This window comes from Ptychodera flava, chromosome 15 (assembly GCF_041260155.1).
Source record: "Ptychodera flava strain L36383 chromosome 15, AS_Pfla_20210202, whole genome shotgun sequence".
NCBI classification, from domain to species: domain Eukaryota; kingdom Metazoa; phylum Hemichordata; class Enteropneusta; family Ptychoderidae; genus Ptychodera; species Ptychodera flava.
The window spans coordinates 16,440,538-16,456,973 of NC_091942.1; the positions used below are offsets into that span (position 1 = coordinate 16,440,538).

Below are 16,436 nucleotides of genomic sequence, written 5' to 3' on the forward strand. Positions count from 1 at the left end.
GAGGCAACGACCTCAGCATAATTAGGTACAGATGATCATGGACAGTCGAAGCGAAAAACAAAAAAGTGTAAGCCCTACATGCCTTACGTAATTTGACTCAAATATCAATTCGAGAAAAATGTGCGTATTACTTAAGAGGCAACTGGAAATACCTTTTATACGGCTCTTGGTTACTCTGTAGATCTCAAAAGGGTCGACTTCACGTAATTGTTTGCATTTAGGTCAAAGAAAAACAATAAATGTGCTTCCGGTGCCTCGACCCATCCTATTTTATAGACGAAACGTCATCTTTTCCGTATTTCAGACATCGATAAAATTCACATTTTTTTTTCATGTTAACTTCAAGTCATGATCACAGCAAACGAAAATGAATAAAAACCTAAAAAAATCCCAACATATCTACTCAATTCCTCGTGGCAGTATTATGTTAAAAGTGACCCGCGCATTTGTTATTTCGGCTGTATCATTCAATAAATGTTATTGTTAAGGGACGTTCGATAATTACAGGAGACACATCTAGAACTTTTATACCCAAATTATCAAGAAAACGACAAAGTTAAAGTGACGTTAGTCCTGTAAGTTAGTTGATGATCATAACCTATTTGACTTTCAGATCGATGTAAGACCGGTGCCACATGTGGGGCAGGATGCGCTTACTATTTTTGAAACACCTGAAATCACTTCTTGGTGTTTTTGCCAGAGGTCCATATATCTCTTTTCACGAATTTGACTTTGTTGTGTGTACCGGTGCTTTGCTGTCTGCTATGTCCTGTTTTGTGTCTATGTTTATTACAATTGACAATGTGTTAAGAATTTTGACCTTGTATTACTGGATTATGGATGAGTGTGATTGTGATTATTCTGGTCTTGTTTCAGTTCTCCTTTGCGGAAAAGAAGCTGTAATTTACGAAGTCAATACAAAGTCAATATTTGTTGCCTTTTGTTCAGTAATATCAACCATATGCCTTCTACACTCTGGACCATTTTATCTCAATTTTCCTCTGTAGAGATCCACCATGATGGTAAGGAGTCAAAGATATGATGCAATTGCCTTTGTTAAGCCACAGGGGCTCATAACTGGCTATATAAGTCAATATTACAGCGTTTTTCTTTCTTTTTCAATGTTACAAATAAACTAGCTGAGCCTGAAGAGCACAACACTTGTGTAGCTGTCTTTTGTGTAGCTTGTATTGGCATGTATAGTGCGCCCTCAATAGGGAGTGTGAGCATATGTAAATGTGACCTTTAGTTCCGTGACCTCTAGCCATTCCTACTTCCTGTCCTCGCTATGCTTACTGTACTAATTAGTACAGTAAACACAGCGACGTCAGTAAACACAGCGACGTCTGTACGCATGGCCCCATATGGACAGGGAAGTGGGCATGGCCAGAGGTCACGGAACCAAAGGTCGCATTTACATATGATCACACTCCCTATTGGGGGCGCACTATACATGCCAATACAAGCTACACAAAAGACAGCTACACAAGTGTTGTGCTCTTCAGGCTCAGCTAGTTTATTTGTAACATTGAAAAAGAAAGAAAAACGCTGTAATATTGACTTATATAGCCACTTGTGAGCCCCTGTGGTTAAGCCTGTTGAAAGGCAAATAGTGAATTTTAGTCCCAGTCTTTTCGCTGCATGTTCATTGAAAGGGGCACTTTCTATCCCATTTATCATAATTAGGGGGCAAATTTGACATTTTGACATGTTGATGTCGATGTTTCCCTCCTAGGAAGCACTTCCCCGATATCATTACGATCGTCAACCAGTTCAGTTGCGTCGTCTATATGAAGCACCCGTGCTAACATCGACATCATGGTGTTTGTAAGCTTGTGATGTGCTCGGCTGCTCTCCATCTACTGTCGATTTGTCACACACTGGTTTTCCTATTCAGAACTTGACGTATTTGGTCCTAACTTTGGGGTAAATCCATGCAAATATGCTCCGGCCGATTGGGTCAATTTTTCACGAAAAAATTCCTAAACATGGGTTTGCTTTTTATCCCCCAAAACCCTAATCGTTGGTCAATAACAAAGCAAATGTCCCATGCTTCAGGGAAACCGTCATGTGCAACAGAATAAAGGTGATATTCCCTAACTTAACAGTGGGCCATATTTTCGGAATATACATGAGTTGATGTTTTCAGACTTGCTATTGGCCGGCACATCCCCGTATGAATATACAGGAGCAGGCCTACCCCTCCTGGGCGCCGATCAAACGATTGTATTTTATTGTGATCGAGATCGATCGTTTAAACCTAGAATTGTCCATAATTTCATCATTGATGATTTTTTTGCTTTCAAACTTAAATTACATGAACATCAAAATGCACTTGTATCCGTGGAGACTAAACAGCAAATTCGTCGTTGGCTGTTCTTTTCGATGCGTACACTCTGCGTCATGCACGTCACCGAAGCTGAATGATAGGCGATATTTTGTCGTTTCCGAGGGAATATAATGCCTAGACACAACAGCAAATTCACAGGTCCTTACACTATGCGCTTGGGATACCCTGAAATATGTGGACATCTTTGTTTACTGTGTTTTGTGTTCAGTAACTTTTCAAGGCAGACAATGGCTCGAAATGCGCAATTTGCGCAATTGTGCAGTCGAGAGAAAACCCTGTAGTCCCCGCCAAAATTCATATGTAGGTAATATATATGTATGCTATGTTGACAAACTGAAGTCTGGACATATCAGTCAATAATGTACGGAATAAAAATCATGAAAAATTTGTCAAAATATACAGATACCGAGCCTACCAAAAATGATAAAAACGGACTTTCATGGAGCAAAACATGGATTCATCAACACTGAACTGGTAACAGTTTAATAACACAGTGAAGTGTTTTGTTTAATGCTGTTATCTTCCATAAGGATATACATATATACATGTATTTTTAATAACACAGGCCTTACCTGAGAAAAGCCATGCTGATTACTGCATTTCATTGTGTGATGACGTCAATGAACTATCATTTCAAAGATTGTTGGCACACAGGATGAAATGGAAAACGGCCGATACATTTTAACTTTAGCTCGACTTCCTGCTCTGGAAATGGGAATGAAGCGGGGGCGTTTCAAATTTATGGAATTTTTTTAGAGGTTATTACACTAAGTTTGGTTGATACCGCGTCGTAGTCGAGTGATAATGTGTCCGTATTTTGACGAGCTGCGCAGTTGGGCTTTGGTTATGACTGTTTTCTTAACAGTCCTAAGGACGTTGCGAATTAGCGACGAAGTCAGCTGAAATCGACCTTGCTTGCCATCGCTGTACTCATAAAAAGTTGGTTGTGCTGTTGGGCCATTGCACTTCAAGGGAGGGTTTATGGTACACTTTTAGAGCGAACAATTTAAATACAGGTTTTCACTATTTGAAGAACGTGTATGTTTCAGTTTAGTATGCCGGTAGATTAAAGATAGGCTGGAGTTGTAAAATTAGTGTCTTTTCGTGTTTTGAAACAACCTCATCCCTTCGCGAAAGTTATGAGGCCCGCCAAAATCGGGTCAAAACACTCGCGTATGCCATGAACTGAATGCAAACAACAAAATTTTGACCATAATTATCAATGATTTTTCGGGGTGTCTTCAGTTCAATTTGCCAAGCTGCTTTATGTCTATGAACTACCAGCAAAGCCGTTCTTTCCTAACACTATCAATACCAACAAGGATAGAAAATTGGTTGTCAATTGTGGTTGACATGGCTAGCATTGCAATTCTACTTCAGGTCAAACTTAATATTATTAAATACTGGCTTCTTGCTGAAGAAGCTTTCCTGGAGCAAATGGTAAACGATACTAACAATATATCCTGGTTTAACTGTCTAACTGCTTTAATTAAAGAAAATGGAATGAACTGTCTCCTTGATAAAGCTCCATCACTTAAACACCACAAAGTTATAGCTGTATTAATGAAAACAACTTTAACTAACAAATATGAGGTCTTTTGGGAAAATTTGATCACTGATGAAAATAGTAAACTAAAAATATGTGTCAAAATACGAACATCATTTAAGATTAGAACCCTACTTAACACAGTTACAAGGTGAGAAAAGAAAATTACTCACCAAACTTCGCATAAGCAATCATGATCTAGCAATTGAAAAGGGAGACACACTGTTCCAAAAACCCCAATTACTGAAAGATACTGCAATCAGTGTAACACTAACAATATTGAAGATGAAATTCACTTTTTTAGCCTGTCAGAAATACAAAGTTCAAAGAAAAAAACTCTTTCAGTAAAATTAAATAAAGAACTACCTAGTTATATTTATTATTAGATTCCATTATTATACTGTATTACTTTATCTTTATGGGAGAAAAGTTTCAACTAACTTTTATATATATACTTTATTGCCTAAAATGTGATGTACATCCCATATTTACAAGCAAGCAACAGATAATACTAATAATTAATAATAATAATAATAATAATAATATTATTATTATTATTATTATTATTATTATTATTTATTATATATATATATATATATATATATATATATATATATATATATATATATATATATATATATATATATATATATATATATATAATCCATACGGTATCCTGCTGTGTCCTAACTGAGAAACGGAATCCAACACTTCCATTTATACGGAATAGTTATTGAAAAAGTCCTGTAATATGTGAAAGGGTAATGATGTTTCAGTAAACGTTCATGGTTATTTGGGATTCTGGCTTTCATCCCAAGGAAATCGATCTTCTTCGTCGGTAAAACCCAAGAGCTTGGGAAGTCCAGTGTTTTCTCGTAGGCCCGGTCTATAAATGTCTGTTCATTTAATATTCGTTTTGAGAACGCCCTTCGTAACACTTTCTGTTGTGTTCCGTCGTGTTCTCCGTCGTACAGTTTCCATCGATGGAGATCGATCGTTAGGTTTTTGTACCAAACGATGATACTGTTAGAATTGATTCCCTTTTCCGACAGACGTTTCATGAAAATGCCGAGTTTGTAGGTGCCCCCTTCGGGTGTTATTCGGCTGATGTCGGCATCTCCATCATGCCTGTAGGGTGAAATGATACCATATGCTTAGACGGGTTGTAGTACACATGTTTACATTCAATTGTAAAAATACACATTCGTGGTAATGTGATTTGAGCTGCTCTTCCCAACGATAATACCGTTGCTATCACCGACATTTAAAGAGCAGTTCTTTTTGTATACTTTGCTTCGATAATGCTTTAAAATCCATGGCTTACAATTATGTGACTTGTTTTCGGTACAGAGACAGGGCTGGTAAAATGAACACAGACTCGCTTTAATCTTAGATTCATGGACAACACTGGGAAATGTAGACAGACTCATTTTAGATTCAGAGTCACCACTTTCAAGAGGAAGACAGACTCGTTTTCGATTTAGACAGGCAGGAAAACTCTCTCTCTCTCTCTCTCTCTCTCTCTCTCTCTCTCTCTCTCTCTCTCTCTCTCTCTCTCTCTCTCCCCTTGTTTTCGAACAATTTACAAACTATTCCGTAAACGGGACGAGTCCAGGAAAACTTTTAAACCTTGTCAACTTTTGTCGTCCACTGTGGTATGCATATGTATTATATGTCGTTGGAATCGTAGCCCTGCCATCGTTAGTGTGGTGGACGGTCTGTGATCGCAAACGTACAATCATAAGTAGTAAGATATTATTGACCTCCAGGACAAAATAAGAATTTTACACCCATTTTATTCATTTATCTACATGAAGCGAAGGAAAAATTAACCATCCATGTAACTAAAGTGTGACCCTGACCTATATACGAACTCACGCACGCGCAACAGTGCATTGTCCTGAACTAAGCGGGGAAATTCCCTGCTGAGCATGTTTATACACGTTCCGAAGGTGTACGGGAAATTCCGTGTGAGTCATCACCATCAAACTAGCCTATATAAAGGACCCCGTTGTCAGTCCGGCCGGCCGGTCGCGGAGTCTAGCTGATGTTGAACACGAAGTTCCTATCGGTGCGAACTAACTTTCATATCCATTCAATCCATAATATCGTAGATATCGCTCCAGCGGCGGACTAAATCCTTCTTGTTTTTGAATTTCTAGCGCCTGATGAAATATGTCCTGAATAAGTTCTGACCCCGGGGCCTCCTCGTTCCGAAGGGTTGCACCTTTTTCTTGTATTTGTGTAAGCAGCTGTTTATATTGAACATAATAATGTTTATATTTCTCTCGTCTCTTTGCTACACCCGTTTTTCCTTGTATTACATCAATAACAACACCTGGTATAGGAGTTAAAGCTAAAAGAACCGGAACTGTCGGAATTGCTGCTATTACAGCAGAGCTTACAAGAATTCCTTTAGTAATATTAAGAGCCATATCAATTCGACCCATTAATTTATAACTTCGTCGATATGCAGCACTTGTTCTTTCTATATAATCAGCCAATTGTTCAACGCTTTCAACAACTGAGATGTGCATTTTTTACTGTATATGTAAGGGGGATAAAAAATAATTGTAGTAATATAGAAAGACAATATGGCAGAAGGAGGAGAAGATATACCATTCCAGGATTTCGTTAATACAAATTTGAATGACGATGATGCTACTGCTGAAACATCTTTTATCGGCGATAATGTCCTTGCAGAAGCTGATTCTTCCCAGGCCGTCTCAAGCGACAGACCCGCAGGTGAGTCGTTGTATAGACAGAGAGAAGAACTTACAGATATAACGGCTAACCAATACTTAGATAGTAATAGGATTACTGATGCGCATAAACGAGAATTAATGCATACGAATACTAGTATTAGGGATGGAGAGCTGTATTATCGAGAAGCCAGGCTGACATCAAATAAAGGCACGAAGTCTTTAATGCCCTCCTCAATAAAAGGTAAGGGAGCTGCAGAATTTAAAAAGATATATTAGGAATAGATCCAGATCTTGTATCAGAATTGACTGATAATGAAGTGAAAATGTTATTGAAAAGGCAGGCCGATAAACTAAAACCCTACGACATTGGACGACTCAGAGATAGAATAACAGATTTACGAGTAAATTTTAGCGATAATGCCGATGAAATACGTACTATCGAAAATAAAATCGATGAATGGAATAATGAAAACCCTGAATATAGAGCTATTAATGATGAATTAAAGATTGCGAATATGCGTATTAGCGACCCTTAACAATGAAAAAAAGAAAATAACGCTAGAGAAAAGAGAAGCTGAAAAACAGTTAAAGGAAATTCCTGAAGATCACACCCAAGGAAAAGAAAAAGCCAAGAAACTACTAGCTGAACTCATAACAAGAGAAGCTAAAGTTGACAATCGAATTGAATACGAACATGGTAAGATTAGCGAGGCACGTGAAGTCTGGCTACGACTAGGTCTCTTCGTGATGTAATTTCTGATCCAGAATTATCACTGAGACTGAAGCTGACAGAATTATTTAAACGAAATGGTATAACAATCGCTGCAATACTGACTGCCCTTGGAATGACAATATCAACAATTGCCCTGGCTGTAACTAGAGGAGGAGGAGGGGGAGGAGCGGGAGCAGGAGGAGCAGGAGCAGGAACTGGTGGGTCTGGTTCAGGTCCGCCCAAAGTATATACAAAAGCGAAGAAATTGTAAAGCAATTTGGTGAATGGTTAAAAACATTGGCTGCAAAAAGTGCTGCTGCAATACCCGGTCTAATCGGTTCCCTCGTCAGTTTTTCTATTAAAAACAGCAGGATCGGTGGTCGGATTTGTCGGAGAACAGCTATGGATATTTTTAACTGGTTTAACATTAGTCATTATAAATAAAATTATGTATTAATATATGACACCCCTACGGCATCGACATGTTTGGTGAAAAGAATATTGCAAAGTTTCTTTCTAAAAATAAAGACCTGTTTGGTTTCTCCGTCGAATTGGAATGGTGCAAACTCCGACGAGTAAATCGACATATACTTCGAGCAAATCCAGGTGTCCGACTCAAAGATGATAATCTTTATCATAACATTTTAGCTTTCGTGAAGGAATGTCAAAAGACTAACTTCTTTAAGCGACTAGAATTCATAGCTGTATTCCAGGATACTGAGGATGACCAAGAGGCTCATCATCTCCAAGAATATTGGGTTCTTCGATTGATTCGCGACACAGGCAATCGATTTATCTTTCAGTCAGACGGAAATATTTACGTAAAGATGTGATTTTTCCTTCTAAGTTACTATATACACGAAGTGAAACGTAAGATGTGATTTATTTTCTTTTTTTTCTTCTACTATATACATTACACGAAAATGGGGTACGATAGAACATTATCACCGACTTTCACCAACCGAATACCGAATGGAACAAAGTCAGAAAGAACTCATCACGTGATTGCTCATAATCCAAGTGAGGCAGATCCAGGCCAGACACTTATAATACGATGTCCGAAGTTAGAAAGCGGAGTACTCTTAGTTCCAGATACTTTCGACCTGGTTTTTGATCTCGAAGTAACGGGAGGTGGAACTACCCGTGTAGTACAAAATGTTGCAAAAAATTTGGTGGAGCGTATGAAACTCACATTTGAGGGTCAGACACTTTTCGATTTGAATAAATATAACCTTATTGAATGTTATCGCGATCTCTTCAAACATAAAAAGGAGAGAACGAACATGACACTGTACGGAATTCAGAACGAAAATCTAAGAAAATTAAGAAGCGGTTCGACCGATGGAGATGCCGCCGTCGTGGGCGATAATTTACTTTTCGACACATATAAAACAAAATATGCTATTCGTCTCACTCACCCCCTCATAACAGGCCATGGAGTTGCATATCCATCAGCGTTAGGGAGTCATATTGAATGGGAAATTACGTTGGCACCCGCCCCCCAATTACTTGTCAGTAATCAGTTTATTACAACCAATTATAAATTAAAAAACATTCAAATGGAATACGAAACAATTTCTGACCTCGATCTCGCGAGGTCAACTGCTGGTTATTACAACAGTGGAAAAAGTTACCTTTACGAGCATATACATTATTTTAGAAAAATCCAATTCAAAGAATCGGACACGGTTATCAATGAAAATATAAATGTACCACGACGTAGCATTAGAGGTATCGCTATAATCTTCACTAAAAATCAGAATCAGTCAGAACTAAACAGTGAACTTTTCATTAACCCCTCCATTGAATCTGTGTCTGTAATGATTGAAGGCATTGCAAATAAAGTGTTCGCTCAGAAGATGATACCAAGACAATTTTGGCGAGAGGTGCGACGGTATTTTGCTGAAGATAAAGATTGGTGTGAAATTGATATAGATGAGGCCGATTATTTGAAGAATAAATTCTGTCTGTTTATCGATCTGCGTAGTTTTAAAGATATTGAGTTTCATGGAAATGGTTTAAAGTAATGAACACAAAGGACGGAATTCAACTTGAGATCCTGAAGAAAGATACCGCGTGGGGTGGCGATGACGCTCACAATGATAATATATTTGCCCACATTTATGTTATCAGTGATGCCCTAGTCTCTATTGAAAATAGTAGATTAATGTCTTTACAATTTTAAAACCGTAACCATGACCCGTCGTCCGTCCTATCGGCCATGTTTCTGCCAGCCATTCGCCTGTGTCTGGATTGTATAACTGCACACGTTTGATATCATTTGGCGCCATCATGATTTTACTGCGCTTTTCACTACGGATTTCTCCAGCCTTTTTCCGTACAAACTGTACAAATTGTGCCGGCTCCGGCTTCTTCCCAGTTTCAAATAGATCTTTATAATCTTCAAAGTTCAAATGTTTTCTAACACAAACATCTTTCACCCCTTTATTTTTTTTCGTCTCGGAAACGGGAGTTCGAAAAGCATACACTTTCGAGCGTATGCCAACAAAATCAAGAATAGGTTCACCATTCAACTCATCTTTAAATTTACCTATCACTTTTTTATTAATCTTCGGAAAGTTGGGTCCGCTCATCCCACTAGTATCATATATAGACTTCTCACCATTCTTTTCAACATCTTCTCGGACTATATCATTGAAAGTTACGTCCGGGTCCGGGAGGGGCACACTGTAAACAAAACTGTCAGTATCCATGTAGGCTAATCGTATTCCAGGGAACTGGGCCCGAAAGTAATTGTAATGCGTCTCATACATAAGCAGCTTAGAAAGTTCCAGTACTGCGGCGCCGATGAAAACTGGTTTTACATATCTATGCTCATCCGTTTTCAGTTCCAGTAGGCACTGTCGCAGGAATCGCCATCCTCTTCGGAAGTTATGAAAGTTATATGTTTCATCTTTGGATTATACTTCTGAATCTTTTTACGGCCGGAACCGCGGTCCGAAACAAATCTAAAATCTCTGTACTTTCGAACATCTTCTATTGTCTTACCGAACATTGCATTATTCATCAGCTTATAGAAATTCTTTTCGAAATCTGTCCTCCCCTTTGTCCTCATTTTAGTGTTAAAGTCAATATATTTCGCGAGACATGGAGCTTCATCGAAAGCAAGCACCCGATAAATCTTTTTCAATCTCATTCCCATCCGAAGATAGAATTCCAGCAACTTGTAGTGTAAGACATAGGACTCTCTATCCATCACACTTGTAATCAGTCGACCGCCCTGCCTCGGAAATTCATAGTGATGCGGCGCTAATGGCAAATCGCTGTGTTCTTCATGTAATTCGGCTGGGTATTCTAAGTCTACTTCTAGAAAACTTGGTGGAAAGGTGGAACCAGGTCCCCACCCTCCGGCTCCGCCCCCCGCTCCCCCCTCGGCGGCCCATTCCTCCCACTCTTCCATCGTCATCCAATGAAGTCCGCCCGTAGGCATTGGTTGACTCATTGCCCAGCCGTAGAGATTGTTTGCATCGAGATATTTTATTTCGGTCACCGGTTTCTCCGGATCGTAATTCCCGTAAGCAGGATGATTTGTCTGTAAATAATGAATATTACACTGGCTGATGCCGCCTCGAATTCCCCGTTGTACGAAAGTCATCTGCTCAGCATCTTGAATGAGTTTAAACTTATTACCCGTGTAAAGTAACATAGCATCCCATGTCAAGCCAGGCGCTGACATATAGTGGGCTGGATCTAACTTGTACGCTTCTAAACATGTGTCACGGAAATTTTCAAATATATTTGCAAGAAGTAGAACGTCAGTCTCACAATAGAATTCCATATAATCACGAATCGTCTTACATCCAACTACGTTCCATACTCTTAATGCATGTTCGTAATCAGACTCAGAAATCCCCTCTTCCGTCAATTCGCTATAAAATTCCCCCCTCTCCGGGAGCTGGTTCTCTCCCAGTCTGTCAACCGAGTCTAAATATTCGTAGGGGAAGAAACCTTTCGCCCTTTGAATGTCCGGGTACGAAAGTGGCGCCGCCGTCCACCCGTGGGGCTCCGGCACAGTTTTTGCCAACTTCGCCAATGACCCCATCATCAGCTGAGCACTGTCCATAAACTTTATAGAAAAGTGGCGTCTCTTTATCTCCATCTCCCCATCGACAACAATTGAGGCGTGAAAAATAAATGTTTTCGAGAGGCCCATAATTCCACCATTGCCCGTCTTAGCTATGATTTTAGGCTCTGGTCCCCCTCCGGCGTCGATTTCATGTAATTCTTTCAAAATAAAAGAACCATCGTATCCCTTGAGGTTGTGAAAGTAGATAGGAATGGTTCTCAACGGGCGGCACTTTTCACAATAAAAAGTATCATCACCGTCTCGGTATCCTGCCGGCTCTCCACATGCAATACAGACTGGATTGCCGTAATTAGAAGGATCTTTCATTGGTTTTATTTTCAAATAATACGATTTCGAATAATTCTCAGCCCGTTCTTTCATATCCTTCAGAAAGTCTGTAACACAGGAGAGCCCCGTGAATGTTCTTTTACCATAAACAGTGGGTGGTCGCCCCGTTCCGAAGGCGCCCCACCGTTCCACCATAACATACGAAAGACAAATTGGAATGTGTCGGCCAGTTCCCCGCTCAATAATTGCTTCAGTATCTGCGTAGACGACGTAGGGGGCGGGGACCTTCTTCCGATGTCCTTCGAATTGACATACTTCCTTAGGAAAACCTGGCTGGGCAGTGTCTGTTCCACAATAATTCTCATGTTCTTCCAACTCTCCTGTTGACGCAAATCCTTTTCCACAAACCGTACAAATACACTTCCGTCTGTGCACATTCTTACGATTATTATTAGAATTAAGAAGGCGATTTTCCGCAGTAATTGGTACGAAATGGTTCCGTGAGGCGCCGACTATTAGTAAAATCTTCGCTGTCTGGACGGTTCCGGGACGGGTTCCACCTTCCCCTATCGGAACCGTTCCGTGAGGGGTTCTGTTAGGGGCTCCGTAAAACACAGTTATACCGGACGGATCGGGATCGGACTCGTAGATCTGAAATACTTTGAGTCTGATGCCCGGATTTTGTTGCTCAAAACGCTCGAAAATAGTATCATCGGCGGGTGTTGGAAATGGAATGCCGTCCCAACAGTAATCGGCTATAAATGGAGAGTACGTATTCCAATTTTTTCTGGTATTACCAGCCTTCTTTTTACGAAACTCGGGGTCGGCTAACTTTAAACTTGCTACGACGGCATACTGGAAGCAGTCCTCGGCGCCTCTGAGTAGGACCAGATCGCTCACACATTTCTTATTTTTCAACCATTCCGGCAGTTGGGGGCCGGGGCCAGCCCCAAGTAGTAATTCTACCAGTCTTACTTTAAAATTAAGTATCTCCTCGAGAACTAGACCAGAGCCCTCAACAGCTTCAGTTTTATCAAGCCATTCTTTGTAGTCTTTTACTAATTGTTCTTTCACTGCCGCCCCTCCCTTATCTTTTGTGTATATACCCCATTATAGTTAACATAGTGTGTACGATTTTGCACACTTTGATCTTTTGGATTTTTGAATTTGACTTCCTTTCTGTAAAAACACGGTACATCTTTCTTTCTTTGGCCATACCTTCGATATCAATCTGCGCGATATCCTCGACTCGCTTGACTTCGTAGGAAAAATCTTTTTCTATAACTACATCTTTGAATGCTCTCCGTAAGCGACGTTTTTTTATGCTGTAATGCACAGTAAGTCTCCTTGGAATAAACTGCGGCGGCACCTTCTCCCATTTCTTCACCAATTCTTCTCTAAGATCATTGAAATCTATCCATGGTTTTTTACCGAAGGGATTTTCTAGAGTAAAACCTTTACCTGAAGAATCTGTTAAATCTGTGTGAGTCATGGTATACAGATAATTCTGAGTGTCTAGCCCTCTATTTAAATCGAGGTCAAGTATATCGGCCAATTGGTTTATCTTATATTCATTCACGATTGGATCCATTGTACTGTCCTATATATATCATAAATAAATTTATTAAAAGAAAATATCTATTCTAATTCATCAAAATCCACTATAATATTTTTGTCAGCATTTATTTGTTTATATATCTCACCTAATCTTTCTAAGTCGACTAGTTTCTTCCGCATCTTGAATTTCGGTTTATTAGGCGCAGCACAAAATATTAATCTCTCAACAGTGAAAGAAAGGGCACGTTTATTTAAGCGCGGTTTAAATGCTAAGAATTCTATCTTACTACCTTCTTTCGGATATTACGAGGTACAATAGCAGGATTTTCTCGGACTGGCAATGGGCTCACTGCTTTAAAACCGCAGTCAATTTCTTGAACCATATCAATACATGTATCGAAATCGTGAGCCCCTCCCCCTCTTTTAAACCGAAATTTAAAATACGCAACTGGCTGAGGCCCCTCGCTCCCTCGTTTCTGATACACTTTAGATGGATTGTAAAATCTGCAGGTCGTTCCGATAGGATTCCCTTCGGTGACGGTTCCGATAGTATTCTTGGAGTGAGCGGCCAGGCTTGCAGCATAACTTTTAGCAGTGCTTGCATCGAAACTTTCACCTAGGGTACGGAATACTATTAAATCGGTAAACTTTTGAAGACTCGGTTGCCAACGGACACACACCCCATCACATGTAGCTGGATCTTTAGAACCATATTTAGGTCCGATGTTGAAAACTACTTCTAGCTCACTGTCTATGTATATGAAAGGATCTACATATTCACCAAATACTAATTTGCCTCCATCATCAATTTTGATGTTTTCCCGGTTTCAAGTATTTTTATTGCAGTTGAAATAGAAAGGATTGTCATTGTCTTATCGTATATATCTTAATAAAAAAATTTTTTAAAAAATTTCTATGATATAGTATCCCCAAAATGTCATACATATTCATAAATGGACCAACTGGAAGTGGTAAGAGTTACGATGCAATAAATTTGGATCCGTGTCACGTACCAGAATTTGGCACTAGTTTTTTCCAGCAACATTGCCGACTTTTATAATGGGCGCCACGTTTCGATTGCCGATTTTCAGAAACAGTTTATAGAACATACTCTTAATTTACAATATCAGGCTTGGGTGAGGGAGGAGTGGGAGGGGTGTTCCCCTTCAGAACACTACATTATTTGTGACTCTTCCATAATTCAACATCTGACTTTTTCTCGAATCCGGGGCGTTTCCGTGGCAACGGAAGAAAAAAAGATTGTTTCTAGAGCATTTGACCATTTACCCAGTTTCATTATCATATTCAAAGATATGCCTTGGGATTATTGCAGGCGGAATGTGTTGACTCGAGCCAGGTCGTACGAAATAACCGTACCGCCTTAAAAGAACTAGAAGAGATTCACAACAAGTTCAAACAGACTTTCTTAGAAATTTGCCACGACTACAGACTTCCATATTTGGTAATTCGGAACGCTCTTACCCCCCTCGTTCTCAAGAATATACTTAATCCAACAATTGATACCGAGACAGTCGGACCAGTAGAATATCCACGAGCTTTTGACTTTGGAATTGCATGGAGCGGCGGCAGCCAAGGATTTTTAATAGACGGTTTCAAGGAGGAGGAACTTGAAAAGCGTACTTCCCACCTGGTCAAGAACAACTAGAACAACCTCGAGTCTCACTCAAGAACCTACACAAACTTCTTAATGCTTGTGAATCTGTGCACGCTTATAATGCTCCGTTTGACCTACGAGCACTTGACATTATGAAACCCTACGGTTCTGAAAGGTACTTTGAAGTTACTTGTCTATGGCTCATGTCAGTTGTGTACATTATACTTCAACCAGAACTTATCGATAAAGCTGAAAAAGGGGGACTCGAAAGAACGGACTGTGGTAACATGCACAGTCGCTTTGAAGATCTTGCAAACTTAATATGTTCAGGAACCTCCCTGTACCACCTCATCCACATACTGCCGAAAAAGATGCAATAAGTGAACATTACTTACGACAGTACATGATAAATACTTGGCCAGGTGGTTGGAAGAATAATGGTAAGTTGTCACTTTCTTCTTTCAAGAAATTAAGACTTCCTCCATGGTACTTATTGAGTAACTTTCGTAAATACTTACGTTAGTACTTACGTAGTACTTACGTAGTACTTACGTAGTACTTGACAAGTACCAGCACAGGAACGTTACGTAGTTCTAATAACATTTTCCTCTGGCTCCCAACTATTGAAACTTTCTGGATAACCTTTCCATTTTATCAGATAATATTTCTTTCCTCTAATTTTTTCGTCTTCAAAATTCGTTCTACTCTGTACAGCTCGTCGCTCCCCGTTCCGAAAGGGCGCTCTGAAGTTCATCGGAATAGAAAGTGCCGAGTATTTCCTCTCCATTCAGGTCTTTTATTTTGTAAACTGGTGCGTTCCCAAGCCAGCTGCGTACACAACTTTTGAAACCACGAAAATCTCCTCTGTCCAATTTGGTAAATATCCTTTCTTGAAAGTGGTCTTGTATTTTGTAATTCGGACTCGTTCTCCCGGCTTGAATTCAGGGTTGGCTTCCCCGGCTGCCAACTCAGGACCGAATAGTGTATAAAATGCCTGCCAATCGTTCTCCTCTGTTACGTCCCTGGGTTTCATTTTGATACTTCCGTGTACGGTGTTATTGTAATTCTCAAGAAGGTGGGGTAGAATAGAAAGCCATTCACGTGTCTGTCTGTATGTAAAGTATTTCCACATCATCGTCTTGAGGGTCCGATTAAAACGTTCAACGACGCTAGCTTTTTTGTCACTGTAGGTGTGAAACCAATGAATGCCTGACTCCTGGAGCCACCCCTGCATTTTCTGATTAGTAAATTCCCGCCCCTCATCTGTCTGAAGTTTGTCGGGTCTTCTCCCAGATTTCTTAATCACATCTTGTAGTGCCTTCAGAGTGTCATCAGCCGTTTTTGACTGTATCGGCCTGGCCCATGCATATTTGCTGAGCACATCGATTACTGTTAGCATGTATCGAATGTTTTTATTCTCTTTTGCGAATGATGAAGGGAATTCCACGAGATCCGCTTCCCATTGAGCGTCTATCGATGTTACAAAAACGCGCCTCCCGCCCGAACCACCCCCGCGAGTACGAGGTACCGGTTTATGTAGATTATAAGTTAGCTGAGTTTTTAACCACTCCTGCAC

At 39.9% G+C, this 16,436-nt stretch overlaps 1 long non-coding RNA gene across 2 annotated transcripts in view; it reads right to left on the bottom strand.

Annotated features, from left to right (window-relative positions):
• Positions 1 to 4,566: 4,566 nt before the first annotated feature.
• Positions 4,567 to 16,436, bottom strand: part of LOC139151342 (uncharacterized) — a 69,566-nt gene continuing 57,696 nt past the window's right edge. For both annotated transcript variants that reach the window (XR_011556404.1, XR_011556403.1), the window contains one exon: positions 4,567 to 5,024. This is a non-coding gene — a long non-coding RNA (uncharacterized lncRNA). The remainder of the gene's footprint in view (positions 5,025 to 16,436) is intronic.